This window comes from Lotus japonicus, chromosome 4, assembly GCF_012489685.1.
Source record: "Lotus japonicus ecotype B-129 chromosome 4, LjGifu_v1.2".
In the NCBI taxonomy this organism is placed as follows: Eukaryota; Viridiplantae; Streptophyta; class Magnoliopsida; order Fabales; family Fabaceae; genus Lotus; species Lotus japonicus.
Window position 1 is genome coordinate 54,506,307 of NC_080044.1, and position 17,430 is coordinate 54,523,736.

Genomic DNA, 17,430 nt, shown 5'->3' on the forward strand with positions numbered 1-17,430 from the left:
GTCGAATGTGATTGTTATTTGTTAATCCTAATTGGAACATGTTAATTGTTATTATTGCTGTTAAGTTCATTATGGGATATGTAACCCTAGGATGTTATCCCTAGCTATAAGCCTAAGTGGCTATTCTATTATTTGTATCTATCCGTGCTATTATTTACGTAATTCTTTGGAGTTGACCCTCGCGTCTTCTGTGTGTGCTTTAGCGGACAAACGCCCTTTGTCAGATGTCTTTGGCGGACTAGATCATGATGGTTCACCCTTCGGGGGGAACTAGAGTGAGATGCTGGAACAGGAGCGCATCGCGGTAGCGAGAGGATGACGGATGGTGTACATAGACTAGGTCGTTCTGGATTTCGAGTTCGGACGACGATCATGCTAGCATGTAGGTTTTAGTGCTGGTGTGAGCTCCTCAAGATGGGATTAGTGTAGGAGTAGAGTCTTAGCTCTGAACATCATTTGTTTCTTTGGGACAGGGTAGTTTCCCACCTATAGCTTTTTGTGTGGTTTCCTTATGGGAATCACAGAGAGTTGGTTGGACTTAGGAGGTCTTATTTTCAGGCCATTGGGTCAGCTTATTCTCAGTTTTGAGGGATAGTGTTGCGGACACTTACCTTTATATTCGGTTTGTACATATTGTCTACGGGCGCTACTCTTCTATTACCGTCACTGGAGGTTTACTCGTGACGAGGTTGTTACTTACAGCGGGGGCTGTTTATATATTGTATATTAATTCTATTGCTTTTCGCATTTGGGTTTTATTCAATTCAGTCTTGTCTTAGTTATTATCGAAAAAAAAAATTCACGTTTTTCCGCATTAAGTTTATTTTTGGTTACTAAAGTGACGCCACCGAAATCGGGGTGTTACATACCTTATTTGTACCTCTTTGTATGAATTATTTGTTTATCTTTTACATGCAAGATTGAGCTGGAAATCACACCGACAAGCTCCATAATAACTGTAAAGAGCGAACCAAACTTAATATTGCAATGTTAGCCAATTAATGTGTATAAGTAAATGAAACATTGATACATAAAAGGAAGATAATAAGAACATATAAGTGTTCCACTAATTAAAATTGTATGTTTTAGTAAATATATCATTGTATTATTTCATATATATATAAAATACTCAATAATTACCTTCAAAAAAATACTCAATAATTATAATTAACAATTGATTTGGTAAAAAATTACCCGTGCATCGCACGGGCAAACGGGCTCTATCCTAGTTGTATTTACACGATCAATAAACGCATTAATGCTGCTTTGGCCTCGCAACAAACCCACATGTAGCTATACCGTTGCCATTACTGTGAGGAAACTTGTCATATTAACACCTGAATGCTACTTCTATCTGTCATTTAAGTTGATTTACAATGTGCTTATGTTGGGCTAACTGAATCATTAGATAATATCTTAAAAGGTGAGATAGAATGAGCTTATGCATTCTGCCTTAAACAACAAAAGAACAAAGATTTTGCAGCTAAACTCACTTGGAACCTAAAAAAAAATGAAAATTAGCAATTTTTTTAAGGGATAAATTTTGCTACATTGAACACGTCAACTTCCCTTCGTCTGACCATTCAAACATTTCTTTAGATCTTTTATCAAGTGATTCTAGTATTATCACCTCATCAATTTCTAGATGCTTAGGAAACAATTTAGGAATTAAAATGAGTGCTAAAAGGAGGAAAAAGGAAACCACATCTACAATCTACCTTTAAGTTTTCTTTCTTTGATTTTGTTTAGTTACCCCTTTTGAATCTGGTCCAAAAATTAAAGAAGCATGTTCTTTTTTTATTATTTAAAAACTTATGAGCAGCTACAGGTCTTCCTTTCCATGCATAATCTGTTCCTTGAGACCATGAGGGTGATTGCATTGGCTTACTTATCTCTCCTACTATTGGTTGTAATGTTGTTCCAATTCCAAAACTCCTCCACTGCACATGGTTTGGTGAATTTTCAATACATTGAAACTGGGTCTATGTCAAATTTTAGTCCTTCTCAAGCTAAAGAAGGTTTCAGACAAAACACAGGTGAAGGTGGTGAATATGTTCAGCATGATGAAAAAAGGAAAATCTACACTGGTCCTCTAATCATTTGCATAAGAGATAAGTGGACATTTAAATTCACAACATATGCATTAAACATTGTATAGAGAACTACAATCGGTACTATTTCAGCCTCTTCTCAAAGACAAAATTTAGACTTTTTGCTGCTAATAGAAACCTGTCATTACAAAATTGATTAAAAAATACATATAACCTCACTTTCCTCAGTTTCAAATGGGACATGTTTGACTCTCCTCCTATTCTCCTAATGTGATAATTAGTGTCTCAATCATGCCATAGTTATTACCAAAGTATATCTCATCACACTGTGCTACTTATTATTGTTAATCGATCAAGGGATTGAAGATTAATATAGTTGAGTTGATAATCTTCTACACTGAAAAACTGGGTAGTAAGATAAGAAATGGTGGGGGGAATCAATTTCATAGAACAATATTTGTATGTGAATCAATAGGATACATAGGGGTCAAACAACGAAACTTTAATCCCAGCAAATTATCTACCTTGGTGAATCCAACTCTTTTATCTTCTTTATTTCTGCCAGTACCTAAGTTCCTGATTGACCGTCGAGTTAATTATGACCGACGAGGATTTAGGAGGCGTAACTCTAGGACTCTTAGTTCTTTCACTAGTGTAGCCATGTCTTCTCGCAGCCATAGATGCTAGTGATTTTGCTGGTGGCACCCCAAGGGAGGGGGTGTAGTGCGATGTTGAAGGGTTTAACGCTGACATAGCTCGAGGGGCCTTGTATTCCTTCTACTTGTGCCCTATTACACCACACTTATAGCAAAGACTATGTAATTTCTAGAATTTCAAGAAGGCCCAAGCCTTGGGTAAGAGCATCCTTGGAACCCAGAACCATGTGGGTAAGGGATTGTTGACATCTACGATGAGTCTGACCCGAAAGAAAGTCCTTAGCATAGTGCCTCCTATAATAAGGTTTTCAATCTCCAGGATTTCCTCGATTCTATTAGCTATTTTTGCGACATTTGCAGTTGACATGACCTATATCGGTAGTCTGTGGATCTATACCCAGAAGGGTACGAGGTTGGAGTGGACCTCATAGATAGAAACTTGCGGTACCCAGTACTGCAGGTTGAGTAGATGTCCCATCACATTACAGAGGGCATCGTTCATTACCCTCGTTGCATCTTCTTCATGTTGAAAAGTGAACATTAGCGAGTTAACACCCATTAAGCTCAGGGTTGTTCCAAGCTTTAGATAAGATGTTCTTGGTTTCCCCTTTGTTTAGGGTTTTGGTTTAGATTATTTTCCCCATTATAGTTTTCTTTGCAATTTCCCGACTTCCTTCTTCATCGATGTGCAGATCTATGGTATCTCCATCCAGTTCTGGTGGAGCTTCCTTGTGCGGTGGTGGGTTGAGGCTCGTTGAGCCTCGAGGCTGCTCTTCGTTCAGTGAGCTCATTTGCACTCAGTCCCTTCTGATTCTAAGCGGAAAAGAGTCAAATGGTACTTGAAGGCAAGAAACCTCAGAAGTTCCCCTATTAGGGAGGTGCTGCTCCGCTAGAAGGAGAGAAAGCTCTTCTTAGATCAAGATGGGTAAAATCCTAGCAGAGCCTAAAAGAGAGAAAGTTGACGCAATTATGAGATATCCTAAGATCATCGTGCATCAGCCTTAGAAGCGTTTTCTCGGGTAATACCTCTGTGAGAGCTCCAAGAATAATCTTGGCCTCTTTTAGACCCAACATCTTGTATTTCTATTTTGTTCCCAATTGGACCAATCATGTGCCTTCAGATTTATTATATCTTTGTTACCACCCCAAAAGCTGAACTAGGAAGAATCTTCTTCGATAACATCAAATCCAACCTTTTTTTTAGATCTCCTCCTTGAAACATTTTGGGCTCTTCTAGACCCAACATTTTGTACTTTATCTTTATTTCTTCCCCAACAGGAGGAATCATTTGATCTGGGCTTATCTCTCTGCTAGCTTGGCTTAGAAGAGCCTTGGAAAACACCACCTACAACCTTACATTCAGATTTTAACTTTTTAGAGCTCCGAGAATCATCTTGGACTCTTTTAGGCCTACTATCATGTATTTCACATATATTTTCCCCCCCAAGCTTTCTAATGGCTTGAGTTTGTTTTTGTATGATCTATAGTTGAGTCTCATGGCTTCAATTGGGATGATTCTTTTTGTTTCAAGAATCCTCTTAGGCTCTTTCACATCCACTATCTTGTGGTACAATTTTTTTTCTTTCCAAAGTTTACTAATCAAATACTGAGAAACGTAATGATTGGTCAGCTCTGGAAAGAAAAAATTTGTTCAACAAGATAGTGTATGTGAAAGTGCCTAAGAGGATTCTTGAAACAAAAAGAAACATCCCAATTGAAACTATGAGACTCAACTACTACATATCAAACAAAAACAAACTCAAGCCGTTAGGAAGCTTGAGGGGAAAATAAGTGTGAAATACATGATGGTGGGCCTAAAAGAGCCCAAGGTGATTCTTGGAGCTCTTATAAATTTATAGTTGAATGTAAGGTTGAAGGTGATGTTATACAAGACTCTTCTTAGACAAATTAGTGGAGAGTTAAACCCAAGTTGAATGATTCCTCCAATTGGTGAAGAAATAAAGACGGAATAAAAGATGTTTGGTCTAGAAGAGCGCAAAATTAATCATGGAAGAGATCTAAGAAATAGGTTGAATTTGATGTTATCCAAGAAAACTCTTCTAAGTTCAGCTTTTGGGGTGGTAGCAAAAATACAACAAAGCTGAAAGCAAATGACTGATCAAATTTGTGACAAAATAAAGGTGAAATACAAGATGATGAGTCTAAAAGATTCAAAATAATTCTTGGATCTCTAAAAAAGATGCTACCTAGGAAATCTCTTCTAAAGATTCATGGAGTGAAAATACTATTTCATTTTATAACTCTACTAAAAGCTAGAGAAGAAAATGATCAGGTGAGTACTATGATGTTGATTGTACTAAACATATAATTGAAAAAATGGTACTCATGGAGACTGTCATGTCATTAGAGCCAATATATATAGCTTCATGGTCTAGGAAAAATCAAAGAACACTAGTATTAACTTTAATGAAATAAACATTTAATTTCACGTGTATATATAATTAAAAAATAAATTCTAATAACTAAGATACCAATCACAACTTGAGAAAATATTAAAAATAATAAATGAAATAAGTACTATTATATATATCATAAATATGTTAAGCATTAAAATTATTTAATGTCATAAATTCTATTAGCTAATAAATATTTATAAAAGTATAAATTTTAATTTTTTTTAAATGACACTATATATTATTTACTATACTTTTTTATAATGTATTGAATTCTTTTAATGACATAGTTAAAATATTAATATCAAAAATAGTAAAAATTTTGATTTTATATTATTCATATTATGAATTGATTGTTAATTATACTTTATATTATTCATTTTAAGGATAATTAATAATTAATTATTGTTTGGAATTAATTAGTATTGTAAGTTATATAAAAGTCAAACATCTTTTAACTAATTTTAATACTAATATATTTTAATCATATATATGAGAAATTGATTATTTCTACAATAATAATATAAATGATCATTAATAACTAATTATAATTTTTGTTAATAACTTTTACATTATTTATTATAGAACTAATCAATTTAACGTATACTAGTACTTTTGACCCGTGCGATGCACGGGGAATATTCATTTTTGTTTTTTTTATGATTTTTTAAATATATGTTATTTTTTAAAAGATATTTTATGGATTAGAAGAAAAAAAAATATTTTAAATATAAGAAATCATAAATTTGTAAATTTTTTTTAATGAATGTTTGTTTTTTGTTTTTTTGAGTTTCTATTTTTGGTTTTTATCTTTTGTCGTTGTTTTCCTAGATGCTCGATTGAAGTAGGTAACCCTTGTTGTTGATTACCTAAAAACATATCTTTTTTGTTACGCCTAATGGATCAGTAAGAAACAGATTACCTTTAGTCGGGAGTTGTACGTACTCCATTACCCATTCGATAATCTTACCATAGTGGAGCATCAAGAAAATAAGATTCAAAATAAAACTATTAAAATGGAAACAAATAAGTGAATGCAAAACAATAGAGAAATGAAATTAGTCATTATCTTTGACTCATGCAAAATCTCAAACGTGACGGGAACAATGAAGCTAGTCATGACAAAGTATGAACTTTTACTTTATTGTCTATGTACATATGATTGTGTCTATATATAAATGTCAAGGGTGTGGATACTTTGATTGTAATTATGTGATATGTGCATTGCAAAGAAGAGCTTAAAATGTAAATCAATTTTAAACAAGGGAACGGGAAGCCAAGAGTCAAATTAAATTTAAATAAACTAATAAATAATAATTTATCACCAATTTTTTTTGTCTTTTACTCATTTACAACCATACCGTTTTTAATATAATATATATAGTATATAATTGAAAAAATCTACATGGAACAAAATAAGGAGAAAAAAGGGGAGACTCTTGAGTTTTTTTTTATTACATGGAGGAATAAAGCCCAAAAGACTCTTGAGTTTTTAGTAGGGTAGTTTAGGAATTGAGCATACATAATTAGTAAAAATATTCATGAAAGGGTTTTACATCGGAAAGATAAGTTACACCCTCCAGGGATTGATCCCTAAACCTCCCTCACCCAACCTACATGTTCCCTAACTCTTACCATTTGAGTTATCATTCGAGGACAGATGATTTATTATTAAGGATGAGAATTTCATATTTTTAATATAATCATCAATGTGTGTGTGAGATATCTACTACTTCTTATTCATGAGTTTAGATTTCACTATTCCTACAAAACAACCAATCACATTACGCCATCTGTCCTTATTTTTGTTACTTTTTCAAATTTTTTTTTCATCTCCATCGTGCATCTGATTTTCTTCTTTTTCCTGATTTCCTGTTTTTTGACCTACTTCTACGTCACATGAGTGTACTCTCACCCATCCATCGCAGCTCAGTGTTTCCTCTCCAATGTCATCATCGTCCGCTGGCTACTTCTATTGCTTGCTCATCCATATCTACAGCTCAGTTTCTCATCTGCTCCCGTCAAATCGCATCTCTGCTTCATTCAATTGCATCTTCGCCGACCTTCCGTGTTCAAGGAGGTTTCGCTCGCCGAAAATGGTGGAACCAGCCATATTTCGACAGGTACCTCCATTCACTGTTATTTGTTCATCCTTCTTTCTAAAATCCAGATTTGAGTGCATTCCCAAGGAGCAAATCTCGGATGAGTAATCCTTTCGTCTGTTTCCAGTCTAAATCACTTTAAATGTTACTGATTTAATTTGATTTTTTCATCCACAATGTGAACTTGATTTTTGGAGTAAACATTTTAGGTAGTAGATTTCTCTATAAATACTCCCTATGTGGTGAAGGGAGAGTCATCTACCACCGTCGCTCTCCCTCTCTTAGCGGAGTCATCGTTGGGTCGCAACGGAAAAAGCCACCAAAATGCATTCATTCAGGTACAGAGCCAACGCTCTGCTCTTATTTGCCATAATCATTCTGGCCTTTATGTGCGGCATGTTCCTTCTCTGATACACTCAATTCCCCTTCTCCCTCTGTGCAAGTCCCGATCCTGAAGATCAACTGGTTTCAAAAACAGCCCAACGACAATGACATTGAATATATCAGAAGATTTGTAGTCTCTTTTCACGTGGAACACAAAACAGGTTTTTGTATTGATAGCTGCTGAATGTGAAACTCCAAAACATTCCTTGAACCAGATATCCTTGTGGGATGGTTCATTCCCTCTAAAAAGCATGCCAAGTTTTGGATCCACACATCAAATAAGTACCACTTCATTGATCAGGGAAGCAATTTGTGTGGTAAAGAATTCAACTTGACTGTGCACTGGCATGTTATGCCAAAGACTGGCAAAAGGTTAGCAGATAAAATAGTTATACCAGGTTACCGATTGCCTGAGGAATATAGATGATGATGCCTTCTTGTCATGTTAATGTTTTAGCTGTAACTTTAAAGAGCTAGGATCAGAGGAAAGGATTTCATGTTTTGGATGTTGGAAATCAATATGATTTTTAACTTTGAACACTTGCACATCCGAAATTTGGTTGTGAGTATTTTCATTCATCCTGCTTTCCCCTATCCCATTTGTACCTTTGTTCAACCATTTGTGTATTTTCACTGATTTCTCTGATGTCTGAAATAGCTGCAGGCTGGAAAAAGTTATCAAACGACATTGCTTTAAGGGTAAAAGAACCTCATAAGCAGAACTGTGCAATCTTTCAATGGGTTTCCACATATCTAATGCTTTTACTGGCATGGTGAATTTATTTTTTAACCTTACCTCCACATCCTTCCGTTGAAACAATTTCCCTTTTAACATGAACTCGTGCTCCAGCAAATCACTTTTTGGATCATATTCAGCTCTGCATATCAGTAAAAGATGCAATCATATCTCAGTAATTTAAAATTTGAAATGAAAATAATGCAAATAAATTAGTGATACATGTAAGTCCTTGTGAGTTCATCTAATCTAACACCATGATTGCAGAAAGATATTGAAGTGGGTAGCCACTCTGTCACAGGTATGCCACATACAGCTGCATAATTAGCATAACCATGCCTCAAGCTATATATTGCAGCTGAAGTTCATCACATATCATTAAAATTAAAACTTAAATGTATTCTATGGCTTACTTTATATAGACTAACCACTACATTATTTAACAAAATGTTTTATGTTTCCTTACTCCTTAGCTTTGAGTACCTTATAACATTCATTATGTCCTACATCTTATAATTTTCCATGTGCATATGTCCCTCATGGGGGAAATGATGGATGGAATTTTTCATCCATTTTCTAAATTTTGTGAGCATTCTCTCATGCACCTTGTCATCCATAACACTTTTATTTTTATGGTTTCTCCTTCTTTGGTTCTCAGCCCTTATCCCCATCTACCCATAGAAAATTCAGGTCCAAAAATATCACAATGTTTCAAGAAATTTTGTTGAGTAAAGCCTACTGTACATTTCAGGTTGTTGTAGGATGTAGACTGTCCAAGGAGACACCTGGTTGTTTCTGCCATTTAATGTAGAAAACTTGAACCCAAGGCAATGGAAGATAGATGTTTTAATTGAATTTTGATAGAAGGAAGTAAGATAGACATCACCACAGTATAGGATAATAGACATAGGGAGTAAGGAATTTAATTAGCTTCTTTCAAGTTATTTTTCTACATCATTGGTTGGCTACTTTCATATATTGGTTGGCTACTTTCATGTATAGTTTTTTTCTACTATTTTTTTTTAATCTTATTGAGGTAATAAAATGCTGCTGTTCCTCATAGATTCCAAAGGCCTTCAGAAGTAATTCCTTCTTCAATGCTGGGTTTGGAGGCTTTTACAGGAAGTCTTGATGACTTTGGCTTTGAAGATAATCTAAGTTTTAATGATATGAATTTGACTTAATAATGCAGTTGCTGATTTTTTCTTTAAAATCAATACCAAGTTGTTGTACCTTCTCTTTTCGGTGTTTCACTACCAAATGTGTGTGTGAGAGAGAGAGAGAGAGACATACAGACAGAGTTCAGTGACTGTGTTAAAGAATTAGTGAATTAGTTTTGATCCATTAAATTGGCATGTATATTAGGACTAAGTTTATGATGTGGATGAAGTTAAGTGTAAGGCCCAAGTTTTAACGCTTTGGATAAGTGAATAAAATAAATAAGTTATTTGATTAAGATAAATTTGGGAAGGAAAGAGGTTCAGGAAAAGTCCAAGAATGTATCGAAAAACCGAAAGAGTTATAGCACGACTAACATACGCTTAATCCTAGGTCGAAGGTATTAGTGAATAGTTAATTTACGCTTTAGGACACGATGGAAACTAATTCCAAAAATCCTCAGAGAAATGTTAGAACTTCTCTTTTCCGTCCTTAAACAACCATTTCGATGCGAAATCCTGGAATGTACGAACGTCAAATTCCAATTCTCGGAAGTTTGCCGAAACGGAATCCCTGATAGTTCGGAAAACCTAAGATCGACAGACGATGAAGACTTTTTCTATCCGGAAACTCAAACGAAGATTCCACCCGCGTTCTCCTACATCTCTCATCATTCCTAATCTTTCTTCAGAAGGAAGTTTTCTCATCCGACGATCACTGCAAAAAGTAGTTTTTCGGGATAAACCGACTTACACCGACTTATGCCGATTTTGGATCTTTTGGTTTAATTCCAAGAATTCTATTTTGAGTTCTGGAATTCTGTCGCCAGAACCTATCTTAGAATGCGCAGAGGAACGCGCAGGAAAAATCGGAATCGCAAAAAAATCATTTTTCCGTTTTTTCCAAAACCTATAAATAGTTGAAAAATTAGATTTTTTTCACAAAACCCATTTTCCCCACCCCCCCAAAGCCGCGAGTTTCTAGAGAGAGAGAGAGATCCGGATCTTCGTCGATTCTTGCCCGTTTGCTTCACCGTTCGTCACTAATCGAAGACCTCGAGGTAGGTAATCTATACTCTCCTTCGAATCGTCGTTTCTGTCCATTTCTCCTGCGACTTTCTGAGTTCAAAATTTTGAGGTTTTTGAAAAACTGTTCAAATCAGTTGATTTCAGCGTCTAAACTTCTTCCCTGCATGCTCCTGAGCGTGTTCTGCGGATTAGATTTTGTCAAATGTCGACGAAATGCCGCCGGGATCAATTTCTACCCTAAATACCCATTTTTCGCCAAAGTCGCAACCTTTACGCTCTAATCTATCGACTTGGCTTAGTGCTAGTAGGATTTGTCGTCATAAACGTCGTTGTGGACGTCCCCATCCAATTTGTTTTTCAAAAATCCAATTTTGAAATTCTGAGCTAAAAATAATGACCAAACTACCCCTATATCAGTTTTCGATCCGAAAATTTTTCCGAGCCTAGAACCGTCTTAGTTACGGCTTATGTTAACCTAGGAACCAAGTTTGATCGAAGAAAAATCGACCCTCCCAATTAAGGAAAGTGGCCGAGAGCTATATCAAGGGGGGAGGAGAATCCGATTTTTCGAAAACTTGTCTTAACGCGTTAGATTGTCGTACCACGGAGGTAGTAGTGTACTGTGTAACCCTAGGACTCTTTGATTGCTGAGTTTCTGACTCTTGGTGTTGATTTCTGTGATTTTTGCTTAAGGTTCGTTTGAGGAGATTCCAAGAAACCAAGGAGAAGAGCTTGAAGAACATTTGGAGGAGGAAGCTGGAAGACCCACCGGTGAGGGCTACTCTCTGAATTACTAGATAATGCTTTAGGTGTCGATGAAATTCGACTTGATTTATGTGTTATGCACCTAATTGCTAAATGTCTGAAATGATTTCTGAGGCTTCGGCCGAACTTGTTGAGTACTTGATGCCATGATATTGTGTGCTAAATGATTCACATGCTATGTGCTACATGGTTAACTTAGGATGTGTTGGAATATGCTGTTTATGTCTTTTGGTTGAGCTGTTTCAATGATGCTATTCCACTTGTACCTGAGATTCTGAAAAGTGAGGATTACGGGCAGGTCATGCCGAATTTTTATGAGATTTTGAGAGAGTTTTAAAAGGACGAACGGAGTTCGGACCTTGTCATGCTCCAATGGATCGAGACCTTCTCAGGGAATTACTTGGGTTTATGGGAACTTTGAACTCATAGGGAATACGATAAGACTAAAAAGAGCTATTTTTATAAAGAAATTCATAAGATATTAAACAACCTCTAAACCTTTAAATAAAGATAGCAATCTCGGATGCAAGCTTTGGATTGAAGTTTAGTTTTGGAAAATGAGAAGTGTCGTCGGATCCAAGTGTTGGGAAGATTTCGAGTTTTGGGTATGTTGATACTCATTCGCTCTGGGAGCAGTTTGTTTAGCCATCCAAGGGATGAGCCGAGAAGCTTCACGGAGGTGTGAGACCTTGTGAATGCGTGATACTCCACTGAGGCGTGAGACCTTGTGGAAAGCATGGATCTTCACTGAGGCGTGAGACCTCGTGAACAGCATGATACTTCATTGAAGCGTGAGACTTCGTGCAAGTGTGTAAATTCACTGAGGCGTGAGACCTTGTGAAAGCATAAAACTTCACTGAAGCGTGAGACTTTGTGAATGTGTGAGACTCCACAGAAGCGTGAGACTTCGTGAGAGCATTGATGACTCGAAGAGTTGTCGTGAGTGGTTGCACTCTTTTGTTTATGATTAATTGTATTTTGTCGCAGAATCGACATTTACCTTAGGGTATTCTTTTAGAGACTTTAAGTTAATCTAGAACACGTGGCGACGTGTCGGGTGAGGTCGGAGACGTTGTTTGGCTAATCACTTGCATTCATGCACTCATTTTGAGGTTAATACACGGCGTGATACCGGACCTCGGTGGATTCCAAAATGGTCATAAGACCCGGATTTCCATATTTAGGACACTACGGTGGTCCTCAGTAGCAGACGGAATGGCAGACCTACGGGTTCACTGCTGATCTGACTACTTTTGTGTGGTGTAAGAGACACGCGAGCAGGAAGGTACCCACCGTGGCTGGTGTTAGGGCCGTCTCGTTGATGTCCATCCTTCTTCCGGAATGCATTTTGTTACCCAGCATTGCATTTCATGCAACATACATGCTAACTTAGTTGCTGAGTGTGATTGGTAACTGTTTATCCTATTTTTGAGGCATGCTACTTGTTTTTATGGCTCTTTATATTTATTGTGATACATGCAACCCTAGGAAGCTATCCCAAAACTTATAAGCCTGAGAGGCTAGTATTTATTATCCTATAATTATATCTGGTTTTATTAATTATATAATTCTTTGGAGTTGACCCTCGCGTCTGCTGTGTGTGTTTGGGCGGACTACGCCATTTGTCAGATGAGTATGGGGGATTGGTTTACCATGGTCAGCCCGTCAGGGGGGACCAGGTACGAGATGCTTGACCAAGACGACCCAGGTGCATGGGTGGTCGATCCCGAGGGCCACCGTGCGACCTACACCGGTCGGATCATGGAGGACCGTGTCGATCGATTCGGACGCTTGACGGAGGGAGTGATGAGGAGGCACATAGTGAGCTTCAACCTGCCTCCAGGAGTACACTGTGGACCCGGCTTGGGAGTACCTCCACCGCCACCATCTCCTTCAGATGATGAGGACCCTTCTGAGGAGTTGCCAGTAGGTGGGGCTTCGACGGAGTCTAGTCCGTCTACTGCTGCTGCTGTCGTTGCGGATCTCGTTCCGGGCCCCGAGCCCGAGAGTCCAGTGCGGGAGCGCATTAGGGTGGACAGAGAGGGCAGTGTTGAGTACGTCGACCTAGTCGTCCTGGATGCAGATTCGGATGACGACCGCGCTAGCATGTAGGATCGAGTGCTAGTGTGGGCTCCTCGGGTAGGGATAGTGTAGGAGTTGTGTCGATGCTCTGACCGTCATGCTTCCGTTTTGGGGACAGGGTAGTTTTCCTACCGGTAGCTTTTGTGTGGTTTCCTATGGAGATCACAGAGAGCTGGTTGGATTTAGGGGGTCTTTTCTTAGGCCGCTGGGCCAACTTGCTCTCAGTTTTTGTAGGTTAGTGTTGCGGACACAGTATCTTCATCTTGGACTGTACATATTGCCTTCGGGCGTTACTCTTTTCTGTCACCCGACACGAGGCATGTATATATAGTTGTATAGTAGTTCCTTTTATCTTTTGTTGGGGAGTTTTATTGCTTTTTGTCTTTAGTTATATTGTCGAAAAAAAATAATTCACGTTTTTCCGCTTAAAGTATTTTCTTTTGGTTACTAAAGTGACGCCACCGAAATCGGGGTGTTACATTAAGCAGCAGCTTTTGTGTTCCCGCATTTTATTCTCATCCCTATCCTTTCAGGTTGTGCATGATAAGTGTGACTGATAATTCTTGTGATTGATTTTGGTTGAATGACTACAGATAATACAAATGGCAGAGTTTCACATAATATGGCTTCATTTGAATGAGCTGAAGTTACAGACATTTGGACATTCTCTTCAATAATATTGATGGCATTCATTGTTTGGTGTTGCTTCTTATTGCAAGCTCTTGCTATGCTTATATTTTTTGTGTCGAAAGTAACATATCCTGATGATTGTTGTAGTTCTTTCTTAGTCGATTGTAACACACATCTCTATATGTTTTAAATTTGAGTCTTGACTTCGGACAATGAAACTATATTTATATACCCTCATTCTCATTTATGTATGTAACTTATCTCTTTAAAATACATATCCTCTCTACTTTCCTTGAAGCTTGGCTCTCACTTAAAATCAGTGTAAAAAAAACTCCAATTCAATTGTACGACAACAACAACGAAAGCTTTATCCAACTAAGGTCGGTTATATGGATCACTCGATCCATTTGTTACTAATTATTTTTAACGTAATTTTTTTCCCATTGAGATCATTGTGGTTCTTATTATGGGTTCAACTGAAAATAACATAAGGGAGTTTTTAATTTGTAAAAGAAAAGTTTCCGGATAAGTGTTTTCCTTGCTCAGTTTATCAAGTTGCTACTAACTCTTTTCAAATTAATATGTTTGCTTGCTAAATGTTATTATTTAATTTTCCATTTCTTGAATTTCTTTTTATTGGTGATGAAAGATTAATTTTACCATTCTATTTTTGAATCTTTCAATTAAATAAAAATATTCACGTTTTCAATGAATGAGTCCGAATTTTCTGATAAACAAAAAAATGAATACGTCCGATGGATGGTCTAATAATATTTTTTACCAATTGTGTTTTATTCTACTAATAAAATTATATATTTTACCATTATCTTGAATTTAAGTTGAATATATAATTGAAATTTTATAAATATATAAATTATAAAATATAAATAAATATTACATGGCACAAGTATTTAGTACTTCTTATTTGTGAGTTTGAATTTCACTATTCCTAAGAAACCACTAATTACGTTGTGCCATCTGACCTAATTTTTTTGCTCTAAGGTTGGGTACTAATTCAATTAACCAACATTTGAGCAACATATATTATATACCTTGTAAGACCCAAGTTTTTAAGCTTATGCTAAGTGAATAAAATCTTATTCACGATTAGGGTTGATGTAGTGTGAAAGGAAACCTGAACAAGAGTTTGTCAAATGAAATAGATTTATGAAGGAGAAAGTTCAGGAAAAGTCAAAGGATTTTATCGAAGTCGATTTAAGTTATAGCACGATCGTTATACGCTTAAACCTAGGTCAGAAACCCTAGTATATAGCTAGTTTTCACTTATAGGCCCGATGGAAGTTAATTCCAAAAATCTTCAGAGAAATGTTAGAACTTCTCTTTTTCCATATATCACAATCGTTTCGAGGCGAAACTCTAGGATCTACGAACGTCCGAGTCCAATCATCGGAAGTTTGCCGAAACAGAAACCCTGGTATTTCAAAACCCTAGAATTACTCGACAATGAAGACTTTTTCTATTCAGAGCTTCAAATGAATATTCTACACGCGTACACCCATTTCTCTTGATGATTTCAATCTTTCTTCAGAAGGAAGTTTTCCATTCCGACATCCGATGCAAAAAGCAACTTATCGGGTAAAATAGTTTTACACCGACTATGCATTAGTTGCCAAAAATACAAGGAGACATCTTTATAGTTTTGGAATTCTTTTGCCAAAACATATCTATTAATTCACGGAGTATGACGCCGGAAAAATCAGATTCGCGAAACTTTCATTTTCCCGCGAATTTCCATCTTCTATATATAGCAAACAAGTGAGAAAAAAACACAAAACTCCTCCATTTTATCTCCTCAAGGCCGCGAGCTTCACCAAGGAAGAAGGAAGAAGAATTTTCTTCATTACTTGCTTGATCGTCGATCAATCAGTTGCTGCTTCAAGGTTTCGAGGTATAGTCGCTAATCCTTACCTCTGATCGCTTTTTCCATAGCTTTTCTGTAGACTTTTCTGAGCTGATAGTGTATGGGTTTTTGCAAAACTATCCCGAATCTTTCATTTATGATTCTAAACCTCTTCCTTATGTGCCCAAGATCACTTCTGCCGGGTTAGATTTTCCGTTATGTCGCCGGAATTCCGCCGGAATCAATTTTAGCCTAAAATACCCATTTTTAGAGTTTTTGAAGTAAAGCTTCAACCTTTAGGCTGAAAACTATCGCCTTAGCTTAGTGCTAGTAGGATTAGTTGTCATAAACGTCGTTGGTGACGTCCCTGCAAAATTTGGTTTTTGGGATTTCAGTTTTGAAATTTCTAAGTTAAAAATCATGACCAAAATACCCCTGCGACAGTTTTTGATCCGATAATTTTTCCGAGTTCAGAATACCCTTAGTTACGGCTAATGAAAGCATAGGAACCAAGTTTGATCGAAGAAAAATCGAGTCCCCTAATTACCTAAAGTGGCCGAGCCTATAGGAGGAGGAGGAGGAAAATTTCCTTTTCCGAAAACTTGTCTTTCGCGCTAGATTATCGTACCTTAGAGTATAGATTACTTCGAGTAACCTTAGTAAGTATCGATAGCTTAGTTTCGATAGATTCTGATAGTATTTCTGTGATTTTGCTTTAAAGGAACTTTTGAGGAATTTCCTGAGGAGCAACGCTTTGCTTGTGAGGAAGAGTTTGAAGTTCACCCTGGAGAATCTACAGGTGAGGGCTTCTCACTGAATCTCTAGTTAATACTTAGGGTCGATGCTTTCGACATTGTTTACTGTTTATGCACTGGATTGTGTGTGATTGGAAAATGTTTTCTGAGGCTTCGGCTGACAATGTAGATGATGCATCTACTGAATGTTTTTGATGATTGACTTACATGCTACGTGCTATGTGGGTAATTTAGGATGTGTGGTGCATGCCTTATATGCTAAGTGCTATGTGGTTATTGCTTAATATGTTGATACATGACATGTTGATTGATTGTGCTGAGTATTTATGCTTTGGTAATGAAATCTGAGTTTCTGAATGGTGAGAATAGCGGGCAGGTCATGCCGATTTTATTTTGAGAGTTTTGAGAAAGTTTGATAGGACGAATGAGATTAGGGCCTTGTTATGGTGTTTATGGATCGAGACATTCTCTGGAGTCATTTGGGGATTTGGAGATCCCGAGAACTTATAGGATTTGCGATAAGACTAAAAGGATAGTATTTTGTAAAGAAAACTCATAAGACATTAAACAACCTCTAAATCTTTAATTAATGATAATAAACTCGAAAGGAAGGCGTGGAAGTCAAATCTTAGTCTTTGGAAAACGAGAAGTGTCGTCGGATCCAATCGTTGAGGAAGCTGAGAAGTGTGAGTATGTTGATGCTCTTGTGCTGTTGGAGCAGCTATGCGTTGTTGGGCTATCCTGGGGATAAGTCCGGGAAACCGTTAGTTTCCGAGAGTGTAATACTCTGTGCTCGTTGAGCAGTTAT

At 36.9% G+C, this 17,430-nt stretch overlaps 1 pseudogene; it reads left to right on the forward strand.

The window, feature by feature from the left end:
* Positions 1-7,547: 7,547 nt before the first annotated feature.
* LOC130715205 (signal peptidase complex subunit 3B-like) lies at positions 7,548-8,034 on the forward strand (annotated as a pseudogene).
* The last annotated feature ends 9,396 nt before the right edge of the window (positions 8,035-17,430 follow it).